At 45.9% G+C, this 19397-nt stretch overlaps 2 pseudogenes; both read right to left on the bottom strand.

The window, feature by feature from the left end:
- Positions 1-1142: 1142 nt before the first annotated feature.
- Positions 1143-18872, bottom strand: LOC128343668 (E3 ubiquitin-protein ligase Topors-like; annotated as a pseudogene).
- LOC128344919 (E3 ubiquitin-protein ligase Topors-like) lies at positions 4180-6071 on the bottom strand (annotated as a pseudogene).
- Positions 18873-19397: the final 525 nt, after the last annotated feature.

Below are 19397 nucleotides of genomic sequence, written 5' to 3'. Positions count from 1 at the left end.
CCTTGAAATATTTTGGCAACATTTTCTCCCTCACCATCTCTGGTCATTTAAGCCATTTTCCCTGCTAGTTTGGCAAACAAGCACCTTTCAAAGTGGTATTTCTCTTATATTTAGCAGAGGGAGAACAGCTATCCGTAACCAGCTGTAGCACAGCGTCCTTTCAGTGGCTGTTGTCTCCCTTTCTCTGTTTAGATTGTGAGTTCCTTTGACTTGTCCCCTTAGCTAAGCATATGAATGGGTGACTAGAAGTGTGAGCACTGTAAGCTATTCCCCTTAGGGGATGAAGCCTCTCTGGGAAGAGCAGAAGGTTCCAAGTTCCCTCCCTGGCAGCATCTCCAAGATAGGACAAGATATTTTTTTTAATAGGACAAGATTTTTTTATTGAACCAACAAACTACCAAAGCATACAGTACGTTGCCAAAGCACAATTATATACAGTGGGTATAGGAAAGAATCACCCCCTTTGATAGACCTTAAATTCTGGTTCCCTTACATCCTGAAATGAAAACACAAAGAAAATTCCCTTCACCAGCTGTACTTATCCAATGCAACCTATAACATCCAACTGAAAAACATCACAATTACAGTGGCTTTCTCCTTGCGACCCTCCCGAACAAGCCACATCTGTGGAGCGCTCGTGAAATTGTTGTCACATGCACAGAACAACCACTCTTTGCCATGAAGTCCTTTGACTCCTTCAGAGTGGCCATTGGCCTCTTGGTAACCTCTCTTACCAGTTTCCTCCTTGCTCTTCCATCCAGTTTGGAGGGCCGACCGGATCCAGGGAGGATAGCAGTCCACCAACACCTACCATCCAATGTGACCAAACTTGAACAGTTCTGTATGGAGGAGTGGGCAAATATTGCTCCGTCTAGATGTGCAAGGTTGATAGAGAAGTATCCCAACAGACTCAAGGCTGTTATTAAAGCAAAAGGTGGTTCAACAAAATATTGACATTGGGGGGGTAATCCTTTGTTTTTTATTTCTGACACTTTTTCTGGTCAGAAATAAAAAACAAGAATTACTGAGATTGAAAAAGGATCACCCCCCCAATGTCAATATTTTGTTGAACCACCTTTTGCTTTAATAACAGCCTTGAGTCTGTTGGGATACTTCTCTATCAACCTTGCACATCTAGACGGAGCAATATTTGCCCACTCCTCCATACAGAAAAGTTCAAGTTCGGTCACATTGGATGGTAGGTGAATGGGAGACTTGATGTGTGAGCACTGTAAGAGATTCCCCTCAGAGGATGGAGCCGCTCTGGGAAGAGCAGAAGCTTTCAAGTTCCCTCCCTGGCAGCATCTTCAAGTCAGGGCTGAGAGAGATTCCTGTCTGCAACCTTGGAGAAGCTGCTGCCAGTCTGTGAAGATAATACTGGGCTAGATGGACCGATCAGTATATGGCAGCTTCCTATATTCCTATGTTCCTAATTCATTTTTAAAGGATTTTTAAAGTGTTTAGATTCTTTAGTGTGTAATGAATCCTCATAGGGATGTAGCCAGCGTGGTGTAGTGTCTAGAGTGCCTGACTAGGACTGGGGAGACCTGAGTTCAAATCCCCATTCAGCCATGATACTTGCTGGGTGACTCTGGGCCAGTCACTTCTCTCTCAGCCTAACCTACTTCACAGGGTTGTTGTGATGAGAAACTTAAGTATGTAGTACACTGCTCTGGGCTCCTTGGAGGAAAAGCGGGATATAAAATGTAAGTAAGTAAGTAAGTAAATAAATAAATAAGGGACCATGCATTTTGCTTCATAACTCCACTTCTACAAGGGCTAGAGCTTAGCTTTTTTTTTTTTTAATGAAAACTGGGAATCTGGGGGGCTGAATAAGTGAAACTCAAATCTCGAATTGATTTGAATCTAATCTGAGGAGATACGATTTGAGCTCAAATTTGGCTGGGGTGACTGGGCAGATTCATTTTATTTATTGTTAAATTTATATACCACCTTTCATTAAAACAATCCCAAGGCGGTTTACAGCAAAAATTTAAACACAAGATGGTAAAAAGACACAATTAAAATATTAAGTGAAAAATATTAAACAAATCTGATTAAAAATTTAAAACAAAAGCATAAAAGCAATACATAATATAAAGGGCAGCAGCAAAGAATCAAATACATGCCTGGGCAAAAAGCCAAGATTTTACACTCTTTCTAAAAGTTGTGATGGAGACCTTAATTAATATTATAATAAGGTAAACTTTATAGTTTTTATTTCACGAAAAGAGGTGCGTGGGAAGTCCAATTGTGTTTATTATGGATGTTATGATTATTGTTAAAAATTAATAAAAATTAAATTTCCAAAAAAAAGAGTTGTGATGGAGACCGAGGAGTGAACAGCCACCATTTGAGGTTGAATCACTCAAATCTACAGGATTTGAGTTGAACCAATTCAACCTTGAAATGATTCACACATCCCTACTCTTAAACACTCCCAAAGCCGAAGATTATGCAATCAGAAGACTGACACCAACTTTAGGTACTCTAATCTGGAGATATTTTCTTACTATGCAGTCAGTTACGGGAAACTTACTGTTAGGATTGCAGTTTTAGAACTTCCTAAATATGACTAGGGAGGCAAATCCCACTGAACACAATGCTGAAGATCCACTGAGAACTGCTTTGCTGGATCAGACCAGGGTTTACCTACAGTATTCCAATTTCAGTGGTGATCTGCCAGCTCTTTCTGGGTCCTTGAAGTGGCCTGGAGGTGATGGTGGCCTTATCCAGCTTTCAAACATGCAAAACTCTAGCCTTTTTCAACTTTGAAGGAAACTCTGAGTTACTCTGATGTCTCACCCAAGCAGGAGCCTCCAAATATGCTTTCAACATTATGCTTTTGGGCAAGATTTGGTGGCATGTCTACTGCACATATCCCAAATCAATTTTTGCTGAAGCTGGGGAAGCAACTTCTGGGTGCTTTGGCTCATCTGCTTCCTTTTGGCCAAGGAATGCTGGTAAGCATGCTAGCGTACTTTGGTTGAGAGAGAGCCCAGGTGCACCTAGTAGCACCTTTTGCTGTTTCTGTTGCTCTACAGAGACCTTTTCAAACCTCTCAAGGGAGGCTACAAGCTTAGCTGGAAGAATATGCAAGTATTTCAGTTCAGATCATGCCCATTTGCTACAGCCAGCTCCACTAACTGTGAACTTTTTCCATCTCTCCAAGTCTAGGAGTACTCCAAATCAGCAAGTTTTAGCTCAAATTCAAACAACTCTGGAAAAGGTCAATATTTGCCAAATATCACATTTTTGTACAGTACTCTAAAATCAAATGTGAGAGTTTTGCCACTATTTCAGTGCCCGTCATCTTAGTTTTCATCTTCCACTTCCCTTGGAGGAAGGGCAGAATTCAAACACAGAAACATAATAAATAATAAATGTATCTATTTTCTGTTTGCTGCTTTTGGTTCTCAGCTTCTGTATTTAAACGCCTTCAGCTGGCATGCTAAATGGAGCCCTGAGGATGGTGTATTACACTGAAACATTTGTTTGGGTTTGTTTTAGCCTATATGTTTTGTTGGGAAATTGGTCGGTTATTTTAATACCTTTTATGCATTAAAGAGCTCATTTGAAGTTGGACTTTGGAGCAGCGCCATGCGTATTTCATCATTGGTATATTGTATTTTAGGGAAAGTCTAATCAAAAGCTGTTGCTGCTTAACCCTCGTTTAAAAATGACTGAGTAAAAAGTTACACTTTCTGTTATGCTGAGTCCAACTGACGTGACTCTTCCATAAGCATTTCCAGTCTTAAAAACAAAGATGATCTGTTGGCTGGAAACCAGTTGCGTAAGTCCATTTCTATGCTGCTAGGCTGATTTCCTGTCTCAGGTGAACTACTACTGTCTCTCACAGGAGATACTGAACTACTACCATCCCTCACAGGAGATACCTGTTCAGTGGCAGTTTCCTGCAGTTGTGGAACTCTACTTAGAGTCTCATCTCCTACATCCTCCATTGTGCTGGTCACATTGCTGTCCATGTCATTTTTTTCTGATTAATTAGCTCTGTCATAACTAGTCTCTGGCTTCCAAGAGGGGTGATGGAAAAACGTTTTCTCTCTCATTCTGTTGCATAGTGGTACTCCAGGAAATGCTACTATCACACTCCACTTTGTTTTGGATTTCAAGGTCTTCGCCGCTGTCGCTGTCTATTGTGATGACAACTGGAGAAGAAAATGGAGAGTTGCCCGGTCACTCCCTTTGTGTTTCAACTTATTTGAGAGTGACTTATAACTGGATCTATCATCCCTGGACCCTATAGAGAATGGTGATGAGTATCCACTAGCATTGGTAGCACTGAAACTATGATACGGATGGCTTGTAAAAAACTTCTTCACTTTTGCTCCCATCAGCTGATGCCTCAGAGTCAGAAGACAGCTCAACAAGTTCAGGTGTTCTCTCTGCTAGTGGTTGTACATAGACAACAATAACACAGTTATCAGAGGAATCATCACTGTCACCATTGTTCTCCACACTTGCTGGTAACTGCCTTTGGGGCTCATTTGTGTTTGCAGGGGGCTCTTTATCAGAGTTTTCTGAAGTGTCCAAAGCAGCAGAGATGGCAACATGAACCTGCTCTAAGCTGGAGTAAGAAGGGTCTGATGTATCATCATCCCAAGGTGCCTGACCAATACCAACTGTGAAGCCATTACCATCTGGTTGTTGGGAATCTGCCTCATCTGGAGAGATTGTAATAATGGAGGGTTCAGAAGGTTTTCTTTCTTCCTATGAAGGAGCAGGACAATCATAATTGGCGTGCTGATCATATAACTCTATATCAAAAGAGCAACTGGCAAAGCTGATGAATTCATGCAGAAAGTGTTCTGTGCAATGGAGCAAGAAAGGCTTTAAATGTTCAGCAAACGCCTGGCTCTCCAAATCCATTCTAGCTACTTTACTCATGATATGTTGCACAGTACTGACTAGAGATTCACGAGCGCAAAACAAAACAGTAAGTTCATACCTTACCCACAGGTCTAGCCTGCAATGCCTGGCAGGATTATTGAGAAAATATCTGGCTGAGATATCTGTATAGCATCCTACACCTAAAATGCTTCTGACACGAATACCAGAGCGATAGAGTTCTTCGGAAGTTAATTCTCTCCTGTTCTGGAATCTGGCTCAGAGATATGTCTGCCAAGCTAGCCTGCTGCCATTTCTCAAAGCATCTGATCATAGGATGCATTTCTGAATCCCTGTGTCTAGCTGGTCGATTCAACAATATCCCTTCATCCAGAGGAAATGCTGTTCTTCTAGATGTTCTAGAAGAGGAAAGTCAAGGATTAATTGATGTGCGAGGTTCCTTCATTAGTTTATTCTGGTCATAGAATCGCCTCCCATGAGGACTAGCAAAGCATCAGCTCCTGAAGGCCTTACTATATATACCTTATAGTCATCTTCAGCCCTCATACTGTGCAGGATTGAGTGGAAAGGCTGTTACAGTGGACATTCTGCTATGTTTTTGGACTACTCCTGCACACATTGAAAGCAGAATCTATGGTGACAACTCTCCAAGGAGGCCAGATTTTCAAACTGGTCCAAGCAGATTGGACATTTAGAGTCCAGAGATGCATCATCTGATGTTGGCTGATGCAGCCTGCTTGGGCCAGGCCTGGGCGATGAATCATCTGTCTCCGATGCCATATTCTGCAAATAAATAAATAAATAAATAAATAAATAAATAAATAATAATAAATAATTCAATTTCTATACCGCCCTTCCAAATATGGCTCAGGGTGGTTTACACAGAGAAATAACTAACAAATAAGAGGGAACAAATAAAGAGAGAAACATCAGTGTATACTTGATTTAACTCCTGCTGATCGATACCAGGGCTAAGTTCGCTTTTCTATAGAGCTAGACTTTGAATCAGTGATGTGTCAACTAGGACTGGGAAATCCTTATGCAAATTGCTTTACATTTTCCGACACCCTAAATCATTCATGATGCAATTAGGTCTGTTTGACTTATATATTTAGGCAGCAATAGCAACTCTGTAGAAAAGTGTCTTGTAAACCGCCCAGAGAACTTGCGTTTTGGGCAGTATAAAAATGTTAAATAACTGGAGGAGAGCTGGTCTTGTGGCAGCAAGCATGACTTGTCCCCATAGTTAAGCAGGGTCTGCCCTGGTTGCATATGAATGGGAGACTTGATGTATGAGCACTGCAAGATATTCCCCTCAGGGGATGAAGCCGCTCTGGGAAGAGCAGAAGGTTCCAAGTTCCCTCCCTGGCTTCTCCAAGATAGGGCTGAGAGAGATTCCTGCCTGCAACCTTGGAGAAGCCGCTGCCAGTCTGTGAAGACAATACTGAGCTAGATAGACCCATGGTCTGACTCAGTATATGGCAGTTTCCTATGTTCCTAACTAAATAAATAAATAACCCCCACACCCCCACCCCCAAAAACCCACTCCCCCAAGTTAATTGTATCTGCTGTACAGACTATCTCAAAAATCTTTTCCTAATAGCTGCAAGTATTTGAATGAAAATACTTGATTAGGAGAATATAAAGGATACTTAATGTGTTTGTTTCTGTTCATATACAAGACTTTATATGGAACTTTATTTTTACTGGAATGGTTTTTAAAACGTAAAGCCAATACATGAGCGTGGTTTATAGAAGACATCATAGTGTTTTCTACAGACACTTCCAATCTCCACAGCTAAAAAAAAAAAAGGCAATGGCAGGCAGGCAGGCAGGCCGGCGTGCGCACGCGCGGGGCTCTTCTCGCGCCTCTCAGTCCGTCCAGCAAAGCGTTCTCGCCAACGGGCCTCCTCGCTCTCACCAAAGCAGACGCTTAACGGCTTCGAGCTCTGGGGCCGGCGCGGCGGCGGCGGCTGCTAGCTGGGGAGGGCTTGACTCCAGCAGCACCCATTGGCGTGTCTGCTGGCGGGGCTTGCCCAGTTCCCCATCATCTCCCGCCGCGGCGTCGCCCGTAGGCTCGGGATGGCTTCAGGGTTACGACTGGGCTGCCCTCTTCTCTTCGCCAGAGGAGTGAGAAGCTTCCCGGGGTATCGCGCTGCGCTGCCCCTGCTGGAGCTTCTCCCGCTGCTCAGGAAAGAGGGCGGGCCAGCCGGCTGCCCCGCTCCTAGGCAGATCACCGGCCAGTAATCCGGGCCAGGGGTCTGCGGGTGTCCTAAACACGTCCGAAGTGTTCGGAATGCCTGGGTGAGGAGGAGGCGGCGGCCCAAGCCTTGTGAAAACCCACCGCATCTCCCTCCAGCCCTTGCGGGGGGGGGTGGGGGGAGGGGGGGGAGAGGCCAGCGGGCAGAGAAGTCCTGCAAAAGCCCAGCAGAGTCCTTCGCATACTAGACAGTCAGGGAAGCTGCTGGGCAGCGGAATAGCAAGGTTGGCCTGGGCCGAGAGACAAGATATTAAAATGCCACCACCAGGGGCGTAGTAAGGTTGGAGTGGGCCCAGAGACAAGATTTTTAAAATGGGGCCCCCGCCCTCACTGAAGCTCAGCTCATGAAGAAAATAAATCTTAAATGAGGCTAAATAGTGGTAACAAAAAGCATAGTTGTGTGTATGTGTCTCTCTCTGTGTGTGCTACAATAGAACATCATCCTAATTTTTTTTAAGCTTTTGTAAATTGTGGACAATGCAAGTCATTTAATGGTACTAGAGAAAGACATGCTGTTCAGTTAGCTCTAGGCCTTAACACTCACATCAGTTTCGGAGGATAAATATAACTGAAGGAAGCCCAGGCGGGTGTGCAGCTGGGGGAGTCAGTCATGAAACTTGCCTCTGGGGGGCCTCCCAAGTCAGTGGGCCCCCAGACAACTGTATCCTCTTGCCCTATTATAGTTACGCCCCTGCTGCTGGGATGAAGGCACTCTCATCCAGCTGCGCAAAGGCTGATGCCTTAACCGGCGCCATGGTCTGTAATGGTGTGTCCTGCAGTGTCGCAACATTGTGTTCCCTTCCAACTTGCCCGCCTCGCCTGAGTTGCACACCCACACTTCCCCTTGTCCTTTGAGGCCCAGATCAAGATGGGGGAGGGTAGAACGCCTGGCACCAGCCAAGGTGCTCCTCCACCTTCTCCTGCTTCTGCACTGCCTCATGAAGCAGCTGAGCCTCACTGCAGAGGTTTTCCAACTTGGCCTGCCAGGTGTCGGAGTGTGAAGTGTGAAATGTGTTGGAGTGTGACATCATGCCTGGCAATTACAGGAGTAATCAAACCCCTGCCTTACTTTATTGCTACAGGGAAACCCATTGCGTTTGTTGCATTCCCAGATCCAGACGAGTAAGACACTTGAACTCTCACATCATTCAGCACTGCAGCGCAGCTCCTGGGGCCAGGTGGTGTGGTCAGTTCTTGGAGGACCAGGGCAAGCCTCCCTACCATGTGACCCCACTCATCTGCTGGAGCAGAGTCCTTCTCATCCTCCCTCTCTGGCTCTCCATCAGGCTTGGACTGGCCCACAGGGCATATTCCTGGTGCTCCCCATTCACCCCAACTCTCGCCCTTAAGCACCCATTCTGCTCAAAACCCAGCGCCCTCCCACATACATTCCACCACCCTCTCAGTGCCCCCAGTCTGGCCCTGCTCTCCATGAACCAGCTGAAGCTTTGAAAACAGACCTGGAAGGGACTGTGAACTATACAAGACATTAATGACTCTAGCATCTTTGACAGCCTATGGGAACACAGACTATAGACAATGCTGCAGTCATTAGCATCTTCTAAGTCTATAGTCCCGGGCAGAAGAGAAGGAAGCCACTGATAGGTTGTCAGATGATCCTCGTTCTTCCTTGGCTTGAGACAAGCTCGGGATGGTGCTGCCATTCAGTCTATACTGTACACCATGAAACCTACTTTCTGCTGAATCAAGTTACGTATGATGAAGGGTGCGAGGAGAGGGCCCCCTTCCAATTGTTGACCCCATCCTGCAAACTAAGGATGTAAGTAGGTCAACTCACAGGAGAAATAAGACAGTACTTATATAGGAACATAGAACATAGGAAGCTGCCATATACTGTGTCAGACCATTGGTCTATCTAGCTCAGTATTGTCTTCACAGACTGGCAGCGGCTCCTCCAAAGTTGTAGGCAGGAATCTCAGCCCTATCTTGGAGAAGCCAGGGAGGGAACCTGAAACCTTTTGCTCTTCCCAGAGCAAACCTTTTGCTCCATCCCCTGAGGGGAATATCTCTCAGTGCTCACACTTCTAGTCTCCCATTCATATGCAACCAGGGCAGACCCTGCTTAGCTAAGGGGACAAGTCATGCTACCACAAGCCCAACTCTCCTCTCCTTCTCATGCTTATCTTATGTCTTATGCTTCATAACCACTGCTAACTTGGCAAAGAGGCACCTTTTAACGTGGTGAATATTCTCTTCATTTATTTATATTTATTTCTTACATTTTATATCCCACTCTTCCTCCAAGGAGCCCAGAGCAGTGTACTTGAGTTCCTCCTCACAACAACCCTGTGAAGTAGGTTAGGCTGAGAGAGAGGGGACTGGCCCAGAGTCACCCAGCTATTTTCATGGCTGAATGGGGAATTGAACTGGGGTCTCCCTGGTTCTAGTCCATCACTCTAGCCACTAGCAGGGGGAGAGTAACTGGCCCTATCCACCCCCAGTACAGTACCTCCAATGTATGTTGCTGGTGTCTATCTTATGTTTCTTTTTAGATTGTGAGCCCTGTGGGGACAGGGAGCCATCTTATTTTATTTATTATTTCTCTGTGTAAACCACCATGAGTCATTTCTGGAAGGGTGGTATAGAAATCAAATGACTGACTGACTGACTGAATAGGACAACATGGGATATCTTCTCTGGTGCCAAGCACTCCATTCTCCCCATCTTGATTTGGGCCTCAAAGAACAAAGAAATGTGTAAGTGTATGGAAGGCAAGTTGGAATCAAGCACAATTTGTGACATTGTACGTCATCATTACTGATCACATGACATATCTGTTAAGGCTTCAGCCTTAGATTCAAATTTCCTGGCTTGATGGACTTAGAGCAAAGAAGAGAGTCTTAACTGTGGTCTTGAAGGTTTTTTTGACTACCTTACTTACCCAAATAGAAAATGACCCTAAATTTAAATGACCCCCTTAAAAAACAACAGAGTTTAAATGCAAGTTATATCTGTATCTACCCAAGAGGAACAGCACTCTGAATTTAAAATGACCCCCACCCCAACGCAATTTCTCATATCAAATAACTTGGGGGGAGGGAACCCTCATTTTGGATTCAGGCAAATACAGTATTGAATTTCTGTGCTTTGTGAAAAGGAAATTTACTATTACAGTGTTGCCAATCCAGACCGCTCCCCAATGTCACGTTTAGTGTTGATTCTATTGGACAGTATATTATATAATGTGGTGAATTGTATTATACAATATATATTTCTAAAAGTTGTAGGATATTCCGCATTAGAGTAAAGTCTTGAGGTGTAGCTGAATCAGTGTGGTGTAGTGGTTAGAGCATTGGACTAGGAAGACCAGAATTCAGATCTCCATTCAGCCATGAAACTCTCTGGGTGACTTTGGGCCAATCACTTCTCTCTCTTCCTAACTTACCAGCCTCTTCTCCTCTTTCTCCCAGGCTCAGACACACTCCAGAGACCAACATTGAAATGAGTAGGGATGTGCAAAACGTTTCAGGTACAGAACGATCTGTACCCGAATCTACCTGTTTCAGGCGATTTGTATACAAAACAAATTGCCCCTCTGCAAGCCCAGCAAGATTCAGGTCCAAAACAAATCATCCAAATTTTGGAGCTGAATGTTTTGTTGTTTTGGACCTCCATTTTGTGGCAATCTCCGTGTAGTCTCCGTTCTGTGTTTTGACGTTGTTTTGAATTTCCCGCCCTTCCAGGCTTCAGATTGGTGAACGAACGCATGGGCTGATCTGCTGACAATTCCTTCCTTGTTCCAGATAACTTGCCCGCTTTGGGGGAGTTGTTGGAGATGGCAGGGGGCCCATGGAGGCTCCCCCTCCCCCCACCGGCCTGCCTTTATGGCCACACCAGCAATTGTGCAGGCGCAGCGGACTCCAAAATGGCCGCTGTGCCGAATGGCTGGTATGGGCTTGAAGGGAAGCTGGCAAGGGGAGGGGGAACCTCCACAGACCCCCCGCCTCCTCCAAGAACTCCTCCCCCAAAGGCGCTAAGTAAAATTTTAAAAATTAAAATTTAAAAAAATGTCCGTTAACCCCCCCTGGACCAGACCGAACCGGTGGGGGGGGGTTTGAGGGGGTGCCAGACCGAACTGGCCCAGTCCAGTCTCGAACCGAACTGGACCAGCCGGTTCCGTGCACACCCTTATCCTCCAGCCCTCTGTGCCCATAATATAGATCAGTATTAATATTCTCTGCCCAGCAGCCTACAGGCCCTGAGTGGGCATAGAGTCTATCCCATTTACCCCCCGCCCTGCAGCCTTTAAACAAAGAAAGCCTTCAGCCACCCCCCTCCCACCCCCACCCCCACCCCCCAGTCCAGAAGCAGCCTATATTTGTGTCTCTTCCCTGCCCAGCAGCCTACAGGCTCTGAGTGAGCACACACTCTAACCTCCTCCCTGCACCCATTTACCCCCCACTGCAGCCTTTAAAGAAAGCAAGCTTTCAGCCACCACCCCAGTCCAGCAGCTGCCTATTATTTGTATCTGTTCCCACTGTGGGCCACTGTGCGAAACAGGATGCTGGACTAGATGGGCCTTGGGCCTGATCCAGCAGGGCTGTTCTTATGTTCTCTTCTCTCCTGCAGGCTTCTGAAGTCACTGGCTGAAGTCACTGGCAGCACCTCAATAGCCCTGAGCAGCAAGCTCTGGCAGATGGAAACCAGGAAACCCCCTGGGCCCCAGTCCTGCAAAGCCTTGCCTCAGTCCAGCAGCCTGTCCTGGGGGGCAGATGGTAAGCGGGGGGGGGGAGCAGAAGCAGGCAGGCACCCGGTCTCTCACCCTGGGGTTTGCCTGGGGGCAGATGTTCCTCCTGCTCCTCTTCTCTCCTGAAGGCTTCTGGGGGGCTGAAGTCACTGGCAGCACCCTCAATAGCCCTGAGTAGCAAGCTCTGGCAGATGGAAACCAGGAAACTGCCAAGTCACCCCTTGTGGGCCCCAGTCCTGCAAAGCCTCACCACAGTCCCACAGCCTGTCCTGGGGGGCAGATAGTAAGTGGGGGGGGGCAGAAGCAGACAGGCAGGCACCCAATCCTTCACATCCTGGGGTCTGCCTGGGGGCAGATATTCATCCTCCTCTTCTCTCCTGCAGGCTTCTTCTCCTCTTCTCTCCTGCAGGCTTTTCCTTTTCACAAATAAAACACCAAATTATTTTCTAAGTTTACATCTTAAAAACTATCGGGGGGACCTATATTACAAAAGGAGAAAAGTGGTAGGTTTGGGGGACAAGGTAATATTTCACATGTCATCTGAAGAGAGGACTATGCCAGGTACTAGCAATGTTGTTCTTTTTCTTGGACTCTGCAAAAATTCAGGGATGAGAGTTACTTCACAGAGAAGTAGTTCCATTAAGCCATTACCACCGAAAGCACAAGGAGGTTTGGTTTTGTTGCTCTTAGGAAAAGACAAACTTCAAATGACTTCTTTAAGGGGAAAAAAGATGTTAAAAGATATTAAAACAAGTTACATATTTTTCTAAAACAAAACTGAGCAAATATTACAGTGTGACACACCACCCCAGGGCTCCATTTAGAATTCCAGCTGAAGGCACTTAAATACAGAGCTGAGAACTGAAAGCAGCAAACAGATGGTAGATAACACATTTGTTTGTTTATTTGTTATATTTTTGTTTATTTCTTTGTTTCATTTGTACACTGCCACATACTTTTGTCCCTGGGCAGTTTACTCCCTCCCCCCAAAGCCACCACAGAGTGAGCAAGGAACCATCTTGCTCTGAGGGGAAGAGAGAGAGCCAGGCTAGGGAAATTCCACCACCCAGCTCCTTTATCCCAGCTGAAGTGACCCCTGAGACCACAGAGAGACCAGCGACCATCATGCTCTGAGGGGAGGAGAGATGAGAGAAGAGAGAGACAGGCTGAGGAACTGCCACCATCATGCTCTGAGGGGAGGAGAGATGAGAAAAGAGAGAGACAGGCTGAGGAACTGCCACCATCTAGCTCCTTTGTGCCAGCTGAAGTGGCCCCTGCCACCACAGAGCAACCAGGGACCATCTTGCTCTGAGGGGAGGAGAGAAGATAGAGAGACTGGCTGGGAAGCTGCCACTATCCAGCTCCTTTGTGCCAGTTGAAATGGCCCCTGCCACCACAGAGAGACCAGCGACCATCTTGCTCTGAGGGGAGGAGAGAAGAGACAGGCTGGGGAGCTGCCACCATACAGCTCCTTTGTGCCAGCTGAAGTGGCCCCTGACATCACAGAGAGACTAGGGGACCATCTTGCTCTGAGGGAAGGAGAGGAGAGAGAGGAAGGCTGAGGAACTGCCACTATCCAGCTCCTATGTCCCAGCTGAAATGGGCCCTGCCACCACAGGGAGACCAGGGGACCATCTTGCTCTGAGGGGAGGAGAGAGAGTCAGACTGAGGAGATTCCACCACCCAGCTCCTTTATCCCAGCTGAAGTGGCTCCTGAGACCACAGAGAGACCAGGGGACCATCTTGCTCTGAGGGTAGGAGATGAGAGAGAGAGAGAGAGAGAGGCTGAGGAACTTTGTCCCAGCTGAAGTGGCCCCTGACACACAGAGAGTAATGACCATCTTGCTCTGAGGGGAGGAGAGAAGATAGAGACAGGCTGAGGAATTGCCACCATCCAGCTCTTTTGTGCCAGCTGAAGTGGCCCCTGACATCACAGAGAGACCAGTGAGCATCTTGCTCTGAGGGGAAGAGAGGGGGCGGGGCTGGGAAGCTGCCACCACGCAGCTCCTTTATCCCAGCTGAAGTGGCCCCTGATACCACAGAGAGACCAGGGACCATCTTGCTCTGAGGGGAGGACAGAGACAGACATCTAGGGAAAAGGCAGAAGAGTTGATTCAAGTTATAAACTTCCACTATGTAGGCAGAGGTGCATCTAGGTAATTTTGGAGCCTTCATTTTAGAGGCTTTGGAAGCCCTCCCACACTCCTACAAATAAGGCATCATCATGCTCAGCTGGGTGACCACACCATCCAGGACAAACTAAAGAGGATTTGGGGGGCCCCTGGAGCTGTGGAGGCCCTGGGCTTCATCCCAGAAGTCCAGGGGTAAAAGCACCTCTGTATATAGGAATAGGGGTGTAAAGTTTGTGAAAGGATGGCTGAGTTTAAAAATGCCTTTTGTAACAGATAGATTTCCATGGCAAGAACAGGAAACTTTGAGTAGACATGAACGGTATTCACATGCGCGGCCTAACCCAGGCTAGGGCAGTCCAGCCTGGATTAGGCTGGGGGTGTGAAGCACCAGGAGCGAGGTCGCCCCCAGTGCTGCACCCATGCCAAACCCAATTTACAAACCCGGCATTTAGTGTAGATTAAGCAGGCCTATGGTATGCTTAACCTCGGCTGGCGATCGTCTGGGCAGTCGCCGCTGGGTTAAATGGCTTCCGCTTGGCCTGCCATTTCTAGCCGTGGGAAGAAGCGGGGGGAAGAGAAGTCATGCCAAGTGCAACAACTGCTCTAATGATCTTGGCGCTCCTGCCCAGCCAAACCCACCTTCTAAGCCCGGCCTTTCGCCGAGGTTAAGGGCATGAGTTTGCCTTTACCCTGGCAGCCAGGATCGTGTGTGAGCTCAGGCTGCTGGAAGTCCAAGCGCACAAAGACATGGGCATCTCGAGCATCCGTCTCATGGGGGTATCCCCAAGATACTGTGCCCCCAAGGCACTGCACTTGTCGCACAGTGCATTGTGGGGTGCCTGGAGGCCGGGACACAGCATTCACTCTCTACTTACTGTAAGACATCAGATTTCCTTTTTAAAGATAATCTGTATAGGTTTGCTTTTTTAAGATAATCTGTAGCCATAATCATCATCTCTTTTGGTAGGTGAACTTTGTAACCAAGTCTGGTTAGTGGTCTCCCTCGTTTGAGTTTGATCGTGTTCACTCTCTTTGGATTTCAGCTTATCTGAGAGTGATTTATAACTGGATCTATAATCCCTGGACCCTACAGAGAATGGTGATGAGCATCCTCTAGCATTGGTATTGCTAAAACTATGATACTGGATGGGTTGTAATCCCTTCACTTCTACACTTCTGCCCCCATCAGCTGATGCCTCAGAGTCAGAAGACAGCTCAACAAGTTCAGGTGTTCTCTCTGCTAGTGGTTGCACATAGACAACAATAACACAGTTGTCAGAGGAATCACCACTGGCACCTATGGTCTCCACACTTGCTGGTAACTGCCTTTGGGGCTCAATAATGTTTGCAGAGGGCTCTTTATCAGAGTTTTCTGAAGTGTCCAAAGCAGCAGAGATGGCAGCACGAACCTGCTCTGAGCTGGAGTAAGAAGGGTCTGGTATTTCATCATCCCAAGGTGCCTGACCCGTACCAACTGTGAAGCCGTTACAATCTGTTTGTTGGGAATCTGCTACATCTGTTTAATTGTTTAATTGGTGTTTAATTGGTTTAATGTTTAATTGGTTTTATTCTGTTTTTATAGTTCTGATTTTAATTGTTAACTGGTTTTAATTGTTTTTATCCTGTTGTAAACCGCCCTGAGCTATTTTGAAAGGGCGGTATAAAAATTGAATGAATGAATGAATGAATGAATACATAAGTAAGTAAGTAAATGTGGAGAGATCATAATAATGGAGGGTTCAGGTGGTCTGCCTTCTTCCTATGAAGGAGCAGGACAATCATAGTTGGCGTACAGAACATATAACTCTACGTCAACAGAGCAAACTGGCAAAGCTGATGAATTCATGGAGAAAGTGTTCTGTGCAATGTAGCAAGAAAGGCTTTAAATGTTCAGCAAACGCCTGGCTCTCCATATCCATTCTAGCTACATTACCCATGATAACATGTTGCACAGTACTTAGAGATTCACGAGCGCCAAACAAAACAGTTCACGCCTTACCTACAGGTCTGGCCTGCAAAGCCTGGCAGGATTAGTGTGAAAATATCCAGCTGAGATATCTTTATAGCGTCCTCCACCTAAAATGCTTCTAACACAGATACCAGAGCCAGGGCTGTCCTTAGAGAGCCCTGGCGGGGTGCGGGGCCCAGGGCAAATCAGCCAGTGCGATGCCTGCTTCCAGTTAATTCTAATGGGGGTTAAAAGAGTGGGGCCCGGGGCGGTTGCCCTGCTTGCCTTGCCCTAAGGACTGCCCTGACCAGAGCGATACAAAATTCTTCGGAAGTTAATTATCTCCTGTTCTAGAATCCGGCTCAGAGATATGCCATCCAGGCTAGCCTGCTGCCTCGACTCAAGGCATCTGATCATAGGATGCATTTCTGGATCTCTGTGTCCAGTTGGTTGACTCAACAGCCCTTCAAAAGCTATCTCTTCATCCAGAGGAAATACTGTTCTTCTAGATATTCTAGAAGAGGAAGGTTGAGAATTAATTGATGTGCGAGGTTCCCTCGTTAGTGTCGTCTGGTCATAGAATCGCCTCCCATGAGGACTAGCAAAGCATCAGCTCCTGAAGGCCTTACTATATATACCTTATAGTCATCTTCAGCCCTCATACTGTGCAGGATTGAGTGGAAAGGCTGTTAGAGTGGACATTCTGCTATGTTTTTGGACTACTCCTGCACACATTGAAAGCAGAATCTATGGTGACAACTCTCCAAGGAGGCCAGATTTTCAAACTGGTCCAAGCAGATTGGACATTCAGAGTCCAGAGATGCATCATCTGATGTTGGCTGATGCAGCCTGCTTGGGCCAGGCCTGGGCGATGAATCATCTGTCTCCAATGCCATATTCTGCAAATAAAGAGAGAAGCATCAGTGGATACTTGATTTAACTCCTGCTGATCAATACCAGGGCTAAGTTTGCTTTTCTATAGAGCTAGACTTTGAATCAGTGATGTCCTTACTGTTAAACTAGGACTGGGAAATCCTTATGAAAAGTGCTTTACAACATTTTCCAGTGCCCTAAATCAATTCTGATGCAGTTAGGTGTATTTGACTTATATATTTAGTAAGCAATAGTAACTCCCCCCACAAAAAACCTCTCTCCCATGTTAATTGTATCTGCTGTATAGAATATCTCAAAAACTTTCTTAATAGCTGCAAGTATTTGAATAAAAATACTTGATTAGGAGACTATAAAGGATACTTAATGTGTTTGTTTCTGTTCATATACAAGACTTTATATGGAACTTTATTTTTACTGGAATGGTTTTTTAAACTGAAAGTCAATACATGAGCGTGGTTTATAGAAGACATCATAGTGTTTTCTACAGACACTTCCAATCTCCACAGCTAAAAAAAGGCAATGAGAGGCTGTTCCGTGTATTTGCTTCAAGTGACACCAGAACAAAGCAATTTTAGGTTTGCCCTCACTGGCAGTCTGAGATGAAACAAAAATTTTAGGTTTGGCTGTGCAAATCTAAACCGATGTGGTGAATTCACAATTTGAATTTGGTTTTGGATATTACCATATGTATTTGGGTTTTATTTTAGCCCTGTTTACAGATCAATAGTGCAAGACAGACAGAAAGACAGACACGTATGCACATACTCTCTTGCACTTCCTAGGGGAAAATCACCCGAAAAAGCATTAATTACAACTTTAAAACTGCCCAATCTTCCTACTATTGTATTGGTATCCCTTCACTATTATTATTATTATTATTATTATTATTATTATTATTACAACATTGATATCCCGCTTTTCCTCCAAGGAGCCCAGAGCGGTGTACTACATACTTGCGTTTTCTCCTCACAACAACCCTGTGAAGTAGGTTAGGCTGAGAGAGAAGTAACTGGACCAGAGTCACCCAGCAAGTGTCATGGCTGAATGGGGATTTGAACTCAGGTCTCCCCGGTCCTAGTCCAGCACTCTAACCACTACACCACGCTGACTCTCTGGTCATTATTATTAGAATCTGAAGCTGTTCTGCAGAAAAATATAACCATGAACACTTCCATTTCAGAAAATGTTTTGCTCCACATCGCTGCATGGAGTTCTACAGATATTAGTTGCTGGATCAGGGCAAGAGAACGTACATCCCAGCAGCTTAGGGTGGACACTCTCCTCCCAGAGCAACTAGCATGGGCTCTTGTAAATTCAGGCAATGGGGGATACACTTTCAAGACACAGAACCATATGCAGGACTGAAAACCCCCAGTGCACTCACTTGGCAGTCATTCTGAAATCCTATCCACATACAAGTCCACATGAAATGGGATTTACTTCTGGGTTAACAAGCATAGAATTGAATAGAAATATAGTAGAACACACAAAAAGCGTGCTTTGATTACATTACAAGCTTGGGGCCTTTGCAGTCAAGCTCTGACTTTGCACAATAAATGCACATGTTTCACATTTGTTATGTTGGATTCCATATTATTTTATTCCTCAAAACAATGAATGCTGCAGGAATATTGCAATTTACCTACACTGGCACTGCTAGAAATTGTGATTTTCCCTGATCTAGCTAATCTGTAGTAAGCTGAATGCTATGAGCGGAATGCACAACTGGAACAGGCCCCCACCAGAAAGCAGGCCCCCCACCACCACTGCTAGTAATCTGAGAAGTCAGGAAGTCTGCAGGTGCCCTTAAAGTTGCCAGAAATTTCATCAGAGCTGTGCACAAGTATCTGACAGAAAATGGGACAGTTACTGTAATATAGTGGTTAGAGTGTTGGCCTTGGACCAGGAAAACTTGGGTTCAACATTCAACTCCCTGCTCCATCATGAGGCTCCACATGGGGTAATCTTGGATGAATTACATACTCTCTGCCTAACCTAACCCCCTTCACAGAGTTGTTGCAAGGGTAATCCCATTTACATATGGAATACCAACATATCCATCGTAACGGTGATATAGATGATATAGAACATCAGAGAGAAATGATGCCTCTCATTCCTATGCTGCTATCCATTGTGCCCCTGACAGCCCAAAGGGCCAGCTGTTCCACACCAAGGTGCTTCTTCCCTTCAGATCAATGTTGCCAATAAGCTGAAATGACCCCATCTCAAGCAGAAACACTTGGGGGTAAGTTGCCTTTCAGGTGCTTGCCCAGGAGTGTTTACTACTTGCCCCAGTAAGTGGCTTGCCCAGTAGGTAAGGGAAGTTTGAAAGCAACCTTGACTCCCCAGCTCTGGCAGAAATACAACTCCCATGGGGATGATGGGAATTGTAGTTCATCCACAGCTGGGGAGCCAACGTTGCCTACCCTGTGTCATACAGGCGGGGCTACTGAGATGTAACAAAAACAAAGACTCCAGCAAAGTTTAGTTTAGCATATGCTTGCATGGGCGGGCTGTCCTGATCAAGCTTTGAGCAGCTGATGGCAACCAGGAGGAAAAGAGTACAGCCAGGGAGCACACATTCTT

Source organism: Hemicordylus capensis, chromosome 2 (genome assembly GCF_027244095.1).
Source record: "Hemicordylus capensis ecotype Gifberg chromosome 2, rHemCap1.1.pri, whole genome shotgun sequence".
NCBI lineage: Eukaryota > Metazoa > Chordata > Lepidosauria > Squamata > Cordylidae > Hemicordylus > Hemicordylus capensis.
Note: the sequence above shows the minus strand (reverse complement) of the source record. Positions and strands in the feature narration are given on the sequence as shown.